The sequence below is a fragment of the Anopheles ziemanni genome, assembly GCF_943734765.1.
Source record: "Anopheles ziemanni chromosome X unlocalized genomic scaffold, idAnoZiCoDA_A2_x.2 X_unloc_29, whole genome shotgun sequence".
Taxonomy (NCBI): domain Eukaryota; kingdom Metazoa; phylum Arthropoda; class Insecta; order Diptera; family Culicidae; genus Anopheles; species Anopheles ziemanni.
This window is the reverse complement of record NW_026689795.1, coordinates 30,001-46,917: the sequence shown is the minus strand read 5'-3', so window position 1 is coordinate 46,917 and position 16,917 is coordinate 30,001.

Below are 16,917 nucleotides of genomic sequence, written 5' to 3'. Positions count from 1 at the left end.
AAGATGGCCTAGTGATGGATCCATATGATATGAAGAGAAAAATCGGCTAAGTCCAGGATCCATATAATATGAAGAGAAAAATCGGCTAAGTCCCAGATTGGGTCTGTCAGAAATACACTTCCAAGTTACCACACAAGCAAGCAAGATGGCCTAGTGATGGATCCATATGATATGAAGAGAAAAATCGGCTAAGTCCAGGATCCATATAATATGAAGAGAAAAATCGGCTAAGTCCCAGATTGGGTCTGTCAGAAATACACTTCCAAGTTACCACACAAGCAAGCAAGATGGCCTAGTGATGGATCCATATGATATGAAGAGAAAAATCGGCTAAGTCCCAGATTGGGTCTGTCAGACATACACTATCAAGTTACCACACAAGCAAGCAAGATGGCCTAGTGATGGATCCATATGATATGAAGAGAAAAATCGGCTAAGTCCAGGATCCATATAATATGAAGAGAAAAATCGGCTAAGTCCCAGATTGGGTCTGTCAGAAATACACTTCCAAGTTACCACACAAGCAAGCAAGATGGCCTAGTGATGGATCCATATGATATGAAGAGAAAAATCGGCTAAGTCCAGGATCCATATAATATGAAGAGAAAAATCGGCTAAGTCCCAGATTGGGTCTGTCAGAAATACACTTCCAAGTTACCACACAAGCAAGCAAGATGGCCTAGTGATGGATCCATATGATATGAAGAGAAAAATCGGCTAAGTCCAGGATCCATATAATATGAAGAGAAAAATCGGCTAAGTCCCAGATTGGGTCTGTCAGAAATACACTTCCAAGTTACCACACAAGCAAGCAAGATGGCCTAGTGATGGATCCATATGATATGAAGAGAAAAATCGGCTAAGTCCAGGATCCATATAATATGAAGAGAAAAATCGGCTAAGTCCCAGATTGGGTCTGTCAGAAATACACTTCCAAGTTACCACACAAGCAAGCAAGATGGCCTAGTGATGGATCCATATGATATGAAGAGAAAAATCGGCTAAGTCCCAGATTGGGTCTGTCAGACATACACTATCAAGTTACCACACAAGCAAGCAAGATGGCCTAGTGATGGATCCATATGATATGAAGAGAAAAATCGGCTAAGTCCAGGATCCATATAATATGAAGAGAAAAATCGGCTAAGTCCCAGATTGGGTCTGTCAGAAATACACTTCCAAGTTACCACACAAGCAAGCAAGATGGCCTAGTGATGGATCCATATGATATGAAGAGAAAAATCGGCTAAGTCCAGGATCCATATAATATGAAGAGAAAAATCGGCTAAGTCCCAGATTGGGTCTGTCAGAAATACACTTCCAAGTTACCACACAAGCAAGCAAGATGGCCTAGTGATGGATCCATATGATATGAAGAGAAAAATCGGCTAAGTCCAGGATCCATATAATATGAAGAGAAAAATCGGCTAAGTCCCAGATTGGGTCTGTCAGAAATACACTTCCAAGTTACCACACAAGCAAGCAAGATGGCCTAGTGATGGATCCATATGATATGAAGAGAAAAATCGGCTAAGTCCAGGATCCATATAATATGAAGAGAAAAATCGGCTAAGTCCCAGATTGGGTCTGTCAGAAATACACTTCCAAGTTACCACACAAGCAAGCAAGATGGCCTAGTGATGGATCCATATGATATGAAGAGAAAAATCGGCTAAGTCCCAGATTGGGTCTGTCAGACATACACTATCAAGTTACCACACAAGCAAGCAAGATGGCCTAGTGATGGATCCATATGATATGAAGAGAAAAATCGGCTAAGTCCAGGATCCATATAATATGAAGAGAAAAATCGGCTAAGTCCCAGATTGGGTCTGTCAGAAATACACTTCCAAGTTACCACACAAGCAAGCAAGATGGCCTAGTGATGGATCCATATGATATGAAGAGAAAAATCGGCTAAGTCCAGGATCCATATAATATGAAGAGAAAAATCGGCTAAGTCCCAGATTGGGTCTGTCAGAAATACACTTCCAAGTTACCACACAAGCAAGCAAGATGGCCTAGTGATGGATCCATATGATATGAAGAGTCCGAGATGCCTTTAAGTAGGGATGCTGTATTGAGATGGGAGATGTAGGAGATCAAGATTCATCTCCATGCAGCATCCCTATCATCTCGCAGCATCCTAACATATGAATTTCTTAGAATTTATGAAAAATCGACTAAGTCCAAGATGCCTTTAAGTAGGGATGCTGTATTAATATGGGAGATGAAGAAGATCAAGATTCTTCTCCATGCAGCATCCCATTCATCTAGCAGCATCCAAACATATGTTTTTCTTAGAATTTATGAAAAATCGACTAAGTCCGAGATGCCTTTAAGTAGGGATGCTGTATTAAGATGGGAGATGTAGAAGGTCAAGATTCATCTCCATGCAGCATCCGATTCATCTCCCAGCATCCTAACATATGAATTTCTTAGAATTTATGAAAAATCGACTAAGTCCGAGATGCCTTTAAGTAGGGATGCTGTATTGAGATGGGAGATGTAGGAGATCAAGATTCATCTCCATGCAGCATCCCTATCATCTCGCAGCATCCTAACATATGAATTTCTTAGAATTTATGAAAAATCGACTAAGTCCGAGATGCCTTTAAGTAGGGATGCTGTATTAAGATGGGAGATGAAGAAGATCAAGATTTATCTCCATGCAGCATCCCATTCATCTCGCAGCATCCAAACATATGTTTTTCTTAGAATTTATGAAAAATCGACTAAGTCCGAGATGCCTTTAAGTAGGGATGCTGTATTAATATGGGAGATGAAGAAGATCAATATTCATCTCCATGCAGCATCCCATTATTCTCCCAGCATCCTTACTTATGTTTTTCTAGGAACTTATGAAAAATCGACTAAGTCCGAGATGCCTTTAAGTAGGGATGCTGTATTGAGATGGGAGATGTAGGAGATCAAGATTTATCTCCATGCAGCATCCGATTCATCTCCCAGCATCCTAACATATGTTTTTCTAAGAATTTATGAAAAATCGACTAAGTCCGAGATGCCATTAAGTAGGGATGCTGTATTAAGATGGGAGATGAAGAAGATCAAGATTCATCTCCATGCAGCATCCAATTCATCTCGCAGCATCCTAACATATGTTTTTCTTAGAATTTATGAAAAATTGACTAAGTCCGAGATGCCTTTAAGTAGGGATGCTGTATTAATATGGGAGATGAAGAAGATCAATATTCATCTCCATGCAGCATCCCATTCATCTAGCAGCATCCAAACATATGTTTTTCTTAGAATTTATGAAAAATCGACTAAGTCCGAGATGCCTTTAAGTAGGGATGCTGTATTAAGATGGGAGATGTAGAAGGTCAAGATTCATCTCCATGCAGCATCCGATTCATCTCCCAGCATCCTAACATATGAATTTCTTAGAATTTATGAAAAATCGACTAAGTCCGAGATGCCTTTAAGTAGGGATGCTGTATTGAGATGGGAGATGTAGGAGATCAAGATTCATCTCCATGCAGCATCCCTATCATCTCGCAGCATCCTAACATATGAATTTCTTAGAATTTATGAAAAATCGACTAAGTCCGAGATGCCTTTAAGTAGGGATACTGTATTAAGATGGGAGATGAAGAAGATCAAGATTTATCTCCATGCAGCATCCCATTCATCTCGCAGCATCCAAACATATGTTTTTCTTAGAATTTATGAAAAATCGACTAAGTCCGAGATGCCTTTAAGTAGGGATGCTGTATTAATATGGGAGATGAAGAAGATCAATATTCATCTCCATGCAGCATCCCATTATTCTCCCAGCATCCTTACTTATGTTTTTCTAGGAACTTATGAAAAATCGACTAAGTCCGAGATGCCTTTAAGTAGGGATGCTGTATTGAGATGGGAGATGTAGGAGATCAAGATTTATCTCCATGCAGCATCCGATTCATCTCCCAGCATCCTAACATATGTTTTTCTAAGAATTTATGAAAAATCGACTAAGTCCGAGATGCCATTAAGTAGGGATGCTGTATTAAGATGGGAGATGAAGAAGATCAAGATTCATCTCCATGCAGCATCCAATTCATCTCGCAGCATCCTAACATATGTTTTTCTTAGAATTTATGAAAAATTGACTAAGTCCGAGATGCCTTTAAGTAGGGATGCTGTATTAATATGGGAGATGAAGAAGATCAATATTCATCTCCATGCAGCATCCCATTCATCTCGCAGCATCCTAACATATGTTTTTCTTAGAATTTATGAAAAATCGACTAAGTCCGAGATGCCTTTAAGTAGGGATGCTGTATTAAGATGGGAGATGTAGAAGGTCAAGATTCATCTCCATGCAGCATCCGATTCATCTCCCAGCATCCTAACATATGAATTTCTTAGAATTTATGAAAAATCGACTAAGTCCGAGATGCCTTTAAGTAGGGATGCTGTATTGAGATGGGAGATGTAGGAGATCAATATTCATCTCCATGCAGCATCCCATTATTCTCCCAGCATCCTAACATATGTTTTTCTTAGAATTTATGAAAAATCGACTAAGTCCGAGATGCCTTTAAGTAGGGATGCTGTATTAAGATGGGAGATGAAGAAGATCAAGATTTATCTCCATGCAGCATCCCATTCATCTCGCAGCATCCTAACATATGTTTTTCTTAGAATTTATGAAAAATCGACTAAGTCCGAGATGCCTTTAAGTAGGGATGCTGTATTAAGATGAGAGATGAAGAAGATCAAGCTTTATCTCCATGCAGCATCCGATTCATCTCCCAGCATCCTAACATATGAATTTCTTAGAATTTATGAAAAATCGACTAAGTCCGAGATGCCTTTAAGTAGGGATGCTGTATTGAGATGGGAGATGTAGGAGATCAATATTCATCTCCATGCAGCATCCCATTATTCTCCCAGCATCCTAACATATGTTTTTCTTAGAATTTATGAAAAATCGACTAAGTCCGAGATGCCTTTAAGTAGGGATGCTGTATTAAGATGGGAGATGAAGAAGATCAATATTCATCTCCATGCAGCATCCCATTCATCTCGCAGCATCCTAACATATGTTTTTCTTAGAATTTATGAAAAATCGACTAAGTCCGAGATGCCTTTAAGTAGGGATGCTGTATTAAGATGGGAGATGTAGAAGGTCAAGATTCATCTCCATGCAGCATCCGATTCATCTCCCAGCATCCTAACATATGAATTTCTTAGAATTTATGAAAAATCGACTAAGTCCGAGATGCCTTTAAGTAGGGATGCTGTATTGAGATGGGAGATGTAGGAGATCAATATTCATCTCCATGCAGCATCCCATTATTCTCCCAGCATCCTTACTTATGTTTTTCTAGGAACTTATGAAAAATCGACTAAGTCCGAGATGCCTTTAAGTAGGGATGCTGTATTGAGATGGGAGATGTAGGAGATCAAGATTTATCTCCATGCAGCATCCGATTCATCTCCCAGCATCCTAACATATGTTTTTCTAAGAATTTATGAAAAATCGACTAAGTCCGAGATGCCATTAAGCAGGGATGCTGTATAAAGATGGGAGATGAAGAAGATCAAGATTCATCTCCATGCAGCATCCCATTTATCTCGCAGCATTCTAACATATGTTTTTCTTAGAATTTATGAAAAATCGATTAAGTCCGAGAAGCCTCTAAGTAGGGATGCTGTATTAAGATGGGAGATGAAGAGGATCAAGATTCATCTTCTTGCAGCATCCCATTCATCTCGCAGCATCCTAACATATGTTTTTCTTAGAATTTATGAAAAATCGACTAAGTCCGAGATGCCTCTAAGTAGGGATGCTGTATTAAGATGGGAGATGAAGAAGATCAAGATTCATCTCCATGCAGCATCCCATTCATCTCGCAGCATCCAAACATATGTTTTTCTTAGAATTTATGAAAAATCGACTAAGTCCGAGATGCCTTTAAGTAGGGATGCTGTATTAATATGGGAGATGAAGAAGATCAATATTCATCTCCATGCAGCATCCCATTATTCTCCCAGCATCCTTACTTATGTTTTTCTAGGAACTTATGAAAAATCGACTAAGTCCGAGATGCCTTTAAGTAGGGATGCTGTATTGAGATGGGAGATGTAGGAGATCAAGATTTATCTCCATGCAGCATCCGATTCATCTCCCAGCATCCTAACATATGTTTTTCTAAGAATTTATGAAAAATCGACTAAGTCCGAGATGCCATTAAGTAGGGATGCTGTATTAAGATGGGAGATGAAGAAGATCAAGATTCATCTCCATGCAGCATCCAATTCATCTCGCAGCATCCTAACATATGTTTTTCTTAGAATTTATGAAAAATTGACTAAGTCCGAGATGCCTTTAAGTAGGGATGCTGTATTAATATGGGAGATGAAGAAGATCAATATTCATCTCCATGCAGCATCCCATTCATCTAGCAGCATCCAAAGATATGTTTTTCTTAGAATTTATGAAAAATCGACTAAGTCCGAGATGCCTTTAAGTAGGGATGCTGTATTGAGATGGGAGATGTAGGAGATCAATATTCATCTCCATGCAGCATCCCATTATTCTCCCAGCATCCTAACATATGTTTTTCTTAGAATTTATGAAAAATCGACTAAGTCCGAGATGCCTTTAAGTAGGGATGCTGTATTAAGATGGGAGATGAAGAAGATCAAGATTTATCTCCATGCAGCATCCCATTCATCTCGCAGCATCCTAACATATGTTTTTCTTAGAATTTATGAAAAATCGACTAAGTCCGAGATGCCTTTAAGTAGGGATGCTGTATTAAGATGAGAGATGAAGAAGATCAAGCTTTATCTCCATGCAGCATCCCATTCATCTCCAAGCATCCTAACATATGTTTTTCTTAGAATTTAAGAAAAATCTACTAAGTCCGAGATGCCTTTAAGTAGGGATGCAGTATTAATATGGGAGATGAAGAAGATCAATATTCATCTCCATGCAGCATCCCATTATTCTCCCAGCATCCTTACTTATGTTTTTCTAGGAACTTATGAAAAATCGACTAAGTCCGAGATGCCTTTAAGTAGGGATGCTGTATTGAGATGGGAGATGTAGGAGATCAAGATTCATCTCCATGCAGCATCCCTATCATCTCGCAGCATCCTAACATATGAATTTCTTAGAATTTATGAAAAATCGACTAAGTCCAAGATGCCTTTAAGTAGGGATGCTGTATTAATATGGGAGATGAAGAAGATCAAGATTCTTCTCCATGCAGCATCCCATTCATCTAGCAGCATCCAAACATATGTTTTTCTTAGAATTTATGAAAAATCGACTAAGTCCGAGATGCCTTTAAGTAGGGATGCTGTATTAAGATGGGAGATGTAGAAGGTCAAGATTCATCTCCATGCAGCATCCGATTCATCTCCCAGCATCCTAACATATGAATTTCTTAGAATTTATGAAAAATCGACTAAGTCCGAGATGCCTTTAAGTAGGGATGCTGTATTGAGATGGGAGATGTAGGAGATCAAGATTCATCTCCATGCAGCATCCCTATCATCTCGCAGCATCCTAACATATGAATTTCTTAGAATTTATGAAAAATCGACTAAGTCCGAGATGCCTTTAAGTAGGGATGCTGTATTAAGATGGGAGATGAAGAAGATCAAGATTTATCTCCATGCAGCATCCCATTCATCTCGCAGCATCCAAACATATGTTTTTCTTAGAATTTATGAAAAATCGACTAAGTCCGAGATGCCTTTAAGTAGGGATGCTGTATTAATATGGGAGATGAAGAAGATCAATATTCATCTCCATGCAGCATCCCATTATTCTCCCAGCATCCTTACTTATGTTTTTCTAGGAACTTATGAAAAATCGACTAAGTCCGAGATGCCTTTAAGTAGGGATGCTGTATTGAGATGGGAGATGTAGGAGATCAAGATTTATCTCCATGCAGCATCCGATTCATCTCCCAGCATCCTAACATATGTTTTTCTAAGAATTTATGAAAAATCGACTAAGTCCGAGATGCCATTAAGTAGGGATGCTGTATTAAGATGGGAGATGAAGAAGATCAAGATTCATCTCCATGCAGCATCCAATTCATCTCGCAGCATCCTAACATATGTTTTTCTTAGAATTTATGAAAAATTGACTAAGTCCGAGATGCCTTTAAGTAGGGATGCTGTATTAATATGGGAGATGAAGAAGATCAATATTCATCTCCATGCAGCATCCCATTCATCTAGCAGCATCCAAACATATGTTTTTCTTAGAATTTATGAAAAATCGACTAAGTCCGAGATGCCTTTAAGTAGGGATGCTGTATTAAGATGGGAGATGTAGAAGGTCAAGATTCATCTCCATGCAGCATCCGATTCATCTCCCAGCATCCTAACATATGAATTTCTTAGAATTTATGAAAAATCGACTAAGTCCGAGATGCCTTTAAGTAGGGATGCTGTATTGAGATGGGAGATGTAGGAGATCAAGATTCATCTCCATGCAGCATCCCTATCATCTCGCAGCATCCTAACATATGAATTTCTTAGAATTTATGAAAAATCGACTAAGTCCGAGATGCCTTTAAGTAGGGATACTGTATTAAGATGGGAGATGAAGAAGATCAAGATTTATCTCCATGCAGCATCCCATTCATCTCGCAGCATCCAAACATATGTTTTTCTTAGAATTTATGAAAAATCGACTAAGTCCGAGATGCCTTTAAGTAGGGATGCTGTATTAATATGGGAGATGAAGAAGATCAATATTCATCTCCATGCAGCATCCCATTATTCTCCCAGCATCCTTACTTATGTTTTTCTAGGAACTTATGAAAAATCGACTAAGTCCGAGATGCCTTTAAGTAGGGATGCTGTATTGAGATGGGAGATGTAGGAGATCAAGATTTATCTCCATGCAGCATCCGATTCATCTCCCAGCATCCTAACATATGTTTTTCTAAGAATTTATGAAAAATCGACTAAGTCCGAGATGCCATTAAGTAGGGATGCTGTATTAAGATGGGAGATGAAGAAGATCAAGATTCATCTCCATGCAGCATCCAATTCATCTCGCAGCATCCTAACATATGTTTTTCTTAGAATTTATGAAAAATTGACTAAGTCCGAGATGCCTTTAAGTAGGGATGCTGTATTAATATGGGAGATGAAGAAGATCAATATTCATCTCCATGCAGCATCCCATTCATCTCGCAGCATCCTAACATATGTTTTTCTTAGAATTTATGAAAAATCGACTAAGTCCGAGATGCCTTTAAGTAGGGATGCTGTATTAAGATGGGAGATGTAGAAGGTCAAGATTCATCTCCATGCAGCATCCCATTAATCTCCCAGCATCCTAACATATGAATTTCTTAGAATTTATGAAAAATCGACTAAGTCCGAGATGCCTTTAAGTAGGGATGCTGTATTGAGATGGGAGATGTAGGAGATCAATATTCATCTCCATGCAGCATCCCATTATTCTCCCAGCATCCTAACATATGTTTTTCTTAGAATTTATGAAAAATCGACTAAGTCCGAGATGCCTTTAAGTAGGGATGCTGTATTAAGATGGGAGATGAAGAAGATCAAGATTTATCTCCATGCAGCATCCCATTCATCTCGCAGCATCCTAACATATGTTTTTCTTAGAATTTATGAAAAATCGACTAAGTCCGAGATGCCTTTAAGTAGGGATGCTGTATTAAGATGAGAGATGAAGAAGATCAAGCTTTATCTCCATGCAGCATCCGATTCATCTCCCAGCATCCTAACATATGAATTTCTTAGAATTTATGAAAAATCGACTAAGTCCGAGATGCCTTTAAGTAGGGATGCTGTATTGAGATGGGAGATGTAGGAGATCAATATTCATCTCCATGCAGCATCCCATTATTCTCCCAGCATCCTAACATATGTTTTTCTTAGAATTTATGAAAAATCGACTAAGTCCGAGATGCCTTTAAGTAGGGATGCTGTATTAAGATGGGAGATGAAGAAGATCAATATTCATCTCCATGCAGCATCCCATTCATCTCGCAGCATCCTAACATATGTTTTTCTTAGAATTTATGAAAAATCGACTAAGTCCGAGATGCCTTTAAGTAGGGATGCTGTATTAAGATGGGAGATGTAGAAGGTCAAGATTCATCTCCATGCAGCATCCGATTCATCTCCCAGCATCCTAACATATGAATTTCTTAGAATTTATGAAAAATCGACTAAGTCCGAGATGCCTTTAAGTAGGGATGCTGTATTGAGATGGGAGATGTAGGAGATCAATATTCATCTCCATGCAGCATCCCATTATTCTCCCAGCATCCTTACTTATGTTTTTCTAGGAACTTATGAAAAATCGACTAAGTCCGAGATGCCTTTAAGTAGGGATGCTGTATTGAGATGGGAGATGTAGGAGATCAAGATTTATCTCCATGCAGCATCCGATTCATCTCCCAGCATCCTAACATATGTTTTTCTAAGAATTTATGAAAAATCGACTAAGTCCGAGATGCCATTAAGCAGGGATGCTGTATAAAGATGGGAGATGAAGAAGATCAAGATTCATCTCCATGCAGCATCCCATTTATCTCGCAGCATTCTAACATATGTTTTTCTTAGAATTTATGAAAAATCGATTAAGTCCGAGAAGCCTCTAAGTAGGGATGCTGTATTAAGATGGGAGATGAAGAGGATCAAGATTCATCTTCTTGCAGCATCCCATTCATCTCGCAGCATCCTAACATATGTTTTTCTTAGAATTTATGAAAAATCGACTAAGTCCGAGATGCCTCTAAGTAGGGATGCTGTATTAAGATGGGAGATGAAGAAGATCAAGATTCATCTCCATGCAGCATCCCATTCATCTCGCAGCATCCAAACATATGTTTTTCTTAGAATTTATGAAAAATCGACTAAGTCCGAGATGCCTTTAAGTAGGGATGCTGTATTAATATGGGAGATGAAGAAGATCAATATTCATCTCCATGCAGCATCCCATTATTCTCCCAGCATCCTTACTTATGTTTTTCTAGGAACTTATGAAAAATCGACTAAGTCCGAGATGCCTTTAAGTAGGGATGCTGTATTGAGATGGGAGATGTAGGAGATCAAGATTTATCTCCATGCAGCATCCGATTCATCTCCCAGCATCCTAACATATGTTTTTCTAAGAATTTATGAAAAATCGACTAAGTCCGAGATGCCATTAGGTAGGGATGCTGTATTAAGATGGGAGATGAAGAAGATCAAGATTCATCTCCATGCAGCATCCAATTCATCTCGCAGCATCCTAACATATGTTTTTCTTAGAATTTATGAAAAATTGACTAAGTCCGAGATGCCTTTAAGTAGGGATGCTGTATTAATATGGGAGATGAAGAAGATCAATATTCATCTCCATGCAGCATCCCATTCATCTAGCAGCATCCAAACATATGTTTTTCTTAGAATTTATGAAAAATCGACTAAGTCCGAGATGCCTTTAAGTAGGGATGCTGTATTGAGATGGGAGATGTAGGAGATCAATATTCATCTCCATGCAGCATCCCATTATTCTCCCAGCATCCTAACATATGTTTTTCTTAGAATTTATGAAAAATCGACTAAGTCCGAGATGCCTTTAAGTAGGGATGCTGTATTAAGATGGGAGATGAAGAAGATCAAGATTTATCTCCATGCAGCATCCCATTCATCTCGCAGCATCCTAACATATGTTTTTCTTAGAATTTATGAAAAATCGACTAAGTCCGAGATGCCTTTAAGTAGGGATGCTGTATTAAGATGAGAGATGAAGAAGATCAAGCTTTATCTCCATGCAGCATCCCATTCATCTCCAAGCATCCTAACATATGTTTTTCTTAGAATTTAAGAAAAATCTACTAAGTCCGAGATGCCTTTAAGTAGGGATGCAGTATTAATATGGGAGATGAAGAAGATCAATATTCATCTCCATGCAGCATCCCATTATTCTCCCAGCATCCTTACTTATGTTTTTCTAGGAACTTATGAAAAATCGACTAAGTCCGAGATGCCTTTAAGTAGGGATGCTGTATTGAGATGGGAGATGTAGGAGATCAAGATTCATCTCCATGCAGCATCCCATTCATCTCGCAGCATCCTAACATATGAATTTCTATGAATTTATGAAAAATCGACCAAGTCCGAGATGCCTTTAAGTAGGGATGCTGTATTAAGATGGGAGATGTAGGAGATCAAGATTCATCTCCATGCAGCATCCCATTCATCTCGCAGCATCCTAACATATGAATTTCTATGAATTTATGAAAAATCGACTAAGTCCGAGATGGCTTTAAGTAGGGATGCTGTATTGAGATGAGAGATGTAGGAGATCAAGATTCATCTCCATGCAGCATCCCATTCATCTCCCAGCATCCTAACATATGAATTTCTTAGAATTTATGAAAAATCGACTAAGTCCGAGATGCCTTTAAGTAGGGATGCTGTATTGAGATGAGAGATGAAGAAGATCAAGATTCATCTCCATGCGGCATCCCATACATCTCGCAGCATCGTAACATATGTTTTTCTTAGAATTTATGAAAAATCGACTAAGTCCGAGATGCCTTTAAGCAGGGATGCTGTATTAAGACCGGAGATGGAGAAGATCAAGATTCATCTCCATGCAGCATCCCATTCATCTCGCAACATCCTAACATATGAATTTCTATGAATTTATGAAAAATCGACTAAGTCCGAGATGGCTTTAAGTAGGAATGCTGTATTGAGATGAGAGATGTAGGAGATCAAGATTCATCTCCATGCAGCATCTCATTCATCTCCCAGCATCCTAACATATGAATTTCTTAGAATTTATGAAAAATCGACTAAGTCCGAGATGCCTTTAAGTAGGGATGCTGTATTAAGATGGGAGATGAAGAAGATCAAGATTCATCTCCATGCAGCATCCCATTCATCTCCCAGCATCCTAACATATGAATTTCTATGAATTTATGAAAAATTGCCAACTTGCCGTTATTCTTGGTCCAATTCCCATTTCATTCGTTTTTGGACCCATTTTGCTATATGTTTCACTAATAGCTTCGGCCATGGACAAGCTGATTTTCGATTGGTATTTTTCCTTGATAGTCCCACTCAAGACCATTCCAAAACACACCGCAGCTTGTCGCTCGGTGGCAAACTGACCAAGTTATAATTCATGAAAGGTACCTCAACTTGGCACACCACGTGGTCGGCCCAAACCATAAACCAACCAAACGACCGACTTGGAGCACCCTGACCGGGTTGGCCCCATATAATAAAAGTTGCGTCTCTACACGCCCAACTTATGAATATTCTACGCCAAGTCGCTATCTCTTACCGGTAAGCCGGTATTCACCTTCCAAGGGTGATTTTGGTCAAGCGCCATTTCCTGCGACTTGGTCCCCGAATTGGACCATCATCACCTAATATCTCCGTGGTCTTTCAACTCAGCCTCATGAAACTTTCAGGGTAGATAGGTCTCCCCAAGACCTTTCCAACGGTGAGCCGTTTGCCTCGCTCGGCCATCTACAGCCGAAGTTATTAATGGTACTTGGTACCTTACCCTGTTTTTTCCATACTTGTTCGTACTTGGGTACAAACTTTGGATCGCCCATATCTCCACTTTGGAGGCCAGCCAGCACCTTGGCCCCATATACTTTTTTGTTGGTGATACCATGCACCAAATATAATTGTTCTACGCAAGCTTGCTATCTCTTCTCCAACTTGCGGTTATTTTTGACTCAAGTCCCATTTCCATAGTTTTTGGTACCAATTTGCTCTATGTTTCGCTAATAGCTTCGCCCAAGGACTTTGTGATTTTTTGTTCGCATTTTTCCTAAATAGTCCCACTCAAGACTATTCCAAATCACACCATAGCTTGTCGCTCAGTGCCATACAGCCAGAGTTTTAATTCATGAAAGGTACATCACCTTGGTACACCACGTGGTCGGTCCAAACCATCAACCAACCATATGACCGACTTCGAGTCGAGCTAGCGGCTAGGCCCCGTATAATTAAATGCGTGTCTTGATGCGGGCTACTGACGGTCTGAACAATGTAGCTCGCTAGCTCGTCTCTAAACTTGTGTTTTGGTCGAATATTGGGTGTTCATGTACCACTTCGGGTAACATGGACTTTGGTGCAACTTTACCACTTGTGCACTTAATAACTTCCCGGTCATTCAAGTCTTTGCCTTCATACTTTCAGGGTAGTTAGGTCTCGTCGAGACCTTTCCATACATATGCCAAACTCATCGATCGGACATCTATAGCCCGAGTTATTCGCGGTACACCGTACCTTACCCTGTTTTTTCCTCAATTGGGTACAAACCTTGGAACACCCATATCGCCCCTTTAGAGACTAGCTGGCACGTTGGCCTCATATAATGATAAGTGCACCTCAACTAGGGCTACTGACGGTCAGAACATTTCAACTTGCTAGCTCGGGCCCACACTTGTGTTTTTCTCGAATATATGGTTCAAGTGTGCCACTTTGGGCACTTTTGGACATTTTGTCCCCACACAACTTTCTTGCCTTGGTAGATAGGGTCTTGTGATCTTGGGCAAAAAGATGCACCAAGATATAGTCTAACTTTCGTTCTTGTACCGCAAAGCGCTATCTCAAACACCCGAGGAGATAGAAAGTGATTATGTTCGGTATATCGGTCTTCCATGGCCTACTATGGTAAGCCCCTGCAGGTATGCAACCGAAGGTGCTTGGTACATGTATTTGGTGCAAAATCGGTGCAAAGTAGGTGTTTCCTTGATCGGGCTATAACTTTCTTGGTTGATGTTGGATTGCTTTGCGGTCTTCGGGGGATAGTTAGGGAACATGTTGGCCAACATTTTCTTATTCCTCAGCCTGGCCGTACCTCCTACCGTCTAGGCGGTATTCATGCTCTAAGTTGGAACTTGTGTTCCTTCGGGCAACTTTTCTGACTTTGACGCTTAATATCTTCCGTTCATATGCAGTCTAAGCTCTGCAACTCTCAGGAAAGCTAGTACTACTCATTTCCTTTCCATATCAGTCTTTGGCTTGTCGATCCAATGTCTACAGCCTTAGTTATTCACGTTCCCTGTGAAGGTAGGTTTTTGCCCATTTTCCAGTTCATGTGGTAACATTCCCGGACTTTGCCGGCTTTCTCTTCATGTGGTAACTTGCTTGCTTGTGTGGTAACTTGGAAGTGTATGTCTGACAGACCCAATCTCGGACTTAGCCGATTTTTTCTCTTCATATCATATGGATCCATCACTAGGCCATCTTGCTTGCTTGTCTGGTAACTTGGAAGTGTATTTCTGACAGACCCAATCTGGGACTTAGCCGATTTTTCTCTTCATATCAAATGGATCCATCACTAGGCCATCTTGCTTGCTTGTGTGGTAACTTGGAAGTGTATTTCTGACAGACCCAATCTGGGACTTAGCCGATTTTTCTCTTCATATCATATGGATCCATCACTAGGCCATCTTGCTTGCTTGTGTGGTAACTTGATAGTGTATTTCCGACAGACCCAATCTCGGACTTAGCCGATTTTTCTATTCATATTATATGGATCCCTCACTAGGCCATCTTGCTTGCTTGTGTGGTAACTTGGAAGTGTATTTCTGACAGACCCAATCTGGGACTTAGCCGATTTTTCTCCTCATATCATATGGATCCATCACTAGGCCATCTTGCTTGCTTGTGTGGTAACTTGGAAGTGTATTTCTGACAGACCCAATCTCGGACTTAGCCGATTTTTCTCTTCATATTATATGGATCCTGGACTTAGCCGATTATTAGGTTATTATATATGGATCCTGGACTTAGCCGATATTTCTCTTCATATAATATGGATCCGGGACTTAGCCGATTATTCTGTTCATATAATATGGATCCGGGACTTAGCCAATTTTTCTCTTCATGTGGTATCGTATGCCAATCGCTCACAAGTCATGGGATAAGGGTACTTGTGTTCTTCCATCTTCTAAGTCCCGCACGGGGACATCGTGATCGCCCCAAGTCCGGAATAGCGCCAAGTCAAGCCCCACGGTGGCCGTGCAGGACCTGTTAGCGGGGGCCCCACTGACAGCACTAATCCGGACTTAGAAATTATATCTTTCTAATCGAACACCACACACGCAACACCACCATACCACCATCTCCTTGCAAGTACCTAAGTACCCGCAACTCCATGGTGAAGGCAATGTCACTCCATCACCAACCTCTTTGCACTGCAAGCACTTGCGTACCCACAACACTCCGAAGAAGGCAACGGCGCACGATGCTCGACTCCACACACCACACCACACCACCGATGGCCAGCCAGCCAGCCAGCCCAGCTAAGGGCTAACCCACCAACCAACCACCAATGGCCTAGGCCAGCCGGATCCCACCTTCAAGTCCAAGCACAGCCAAGTGCAAGTACCGCCAAGTGTTCACCAACCAACCATCACACCAGGTCAGCCGGCCGGTACCCACCTTCAAGTGCCATTACCCTCGGGTGCAAGCTCAATCAAGTGTTAACCAACCAACCCGGCCAAGGCAGCCAACAGGCCGGCACCCTACAGCACCGACCCGCCATTACCACCTCAACCGTTGACCATGCAAGTGGCCTCGGACAACAGGTGACACCCGAAGTACATCCGAAGAGTGTATATCAAGTGTTTGTTCACCAAGTCCTCAACCAACCCCAAGTACCCGGAGGTACCCAGAGTGTTGGATCCGCCAACCACTACCAGCACTCCAAGTCCTTGCGAACCCAAAGTGTTTGCCCGGTAGGGCCATTGTATCACAACGCTTGCTACCATGCAAGTGGCCTCGAACAAGGTGACAGGGGTATCTTCACCAAGTTCTCAACCAACCCCAAGTACCCGGAGGTACCCAGAGTGTTGGGTCCGCCAACCACTACCAGCACTCCAAGTCCTCGCGAACCCAAAGTGTTTGCCCGGTAGGGCCATTAGACCACAACGC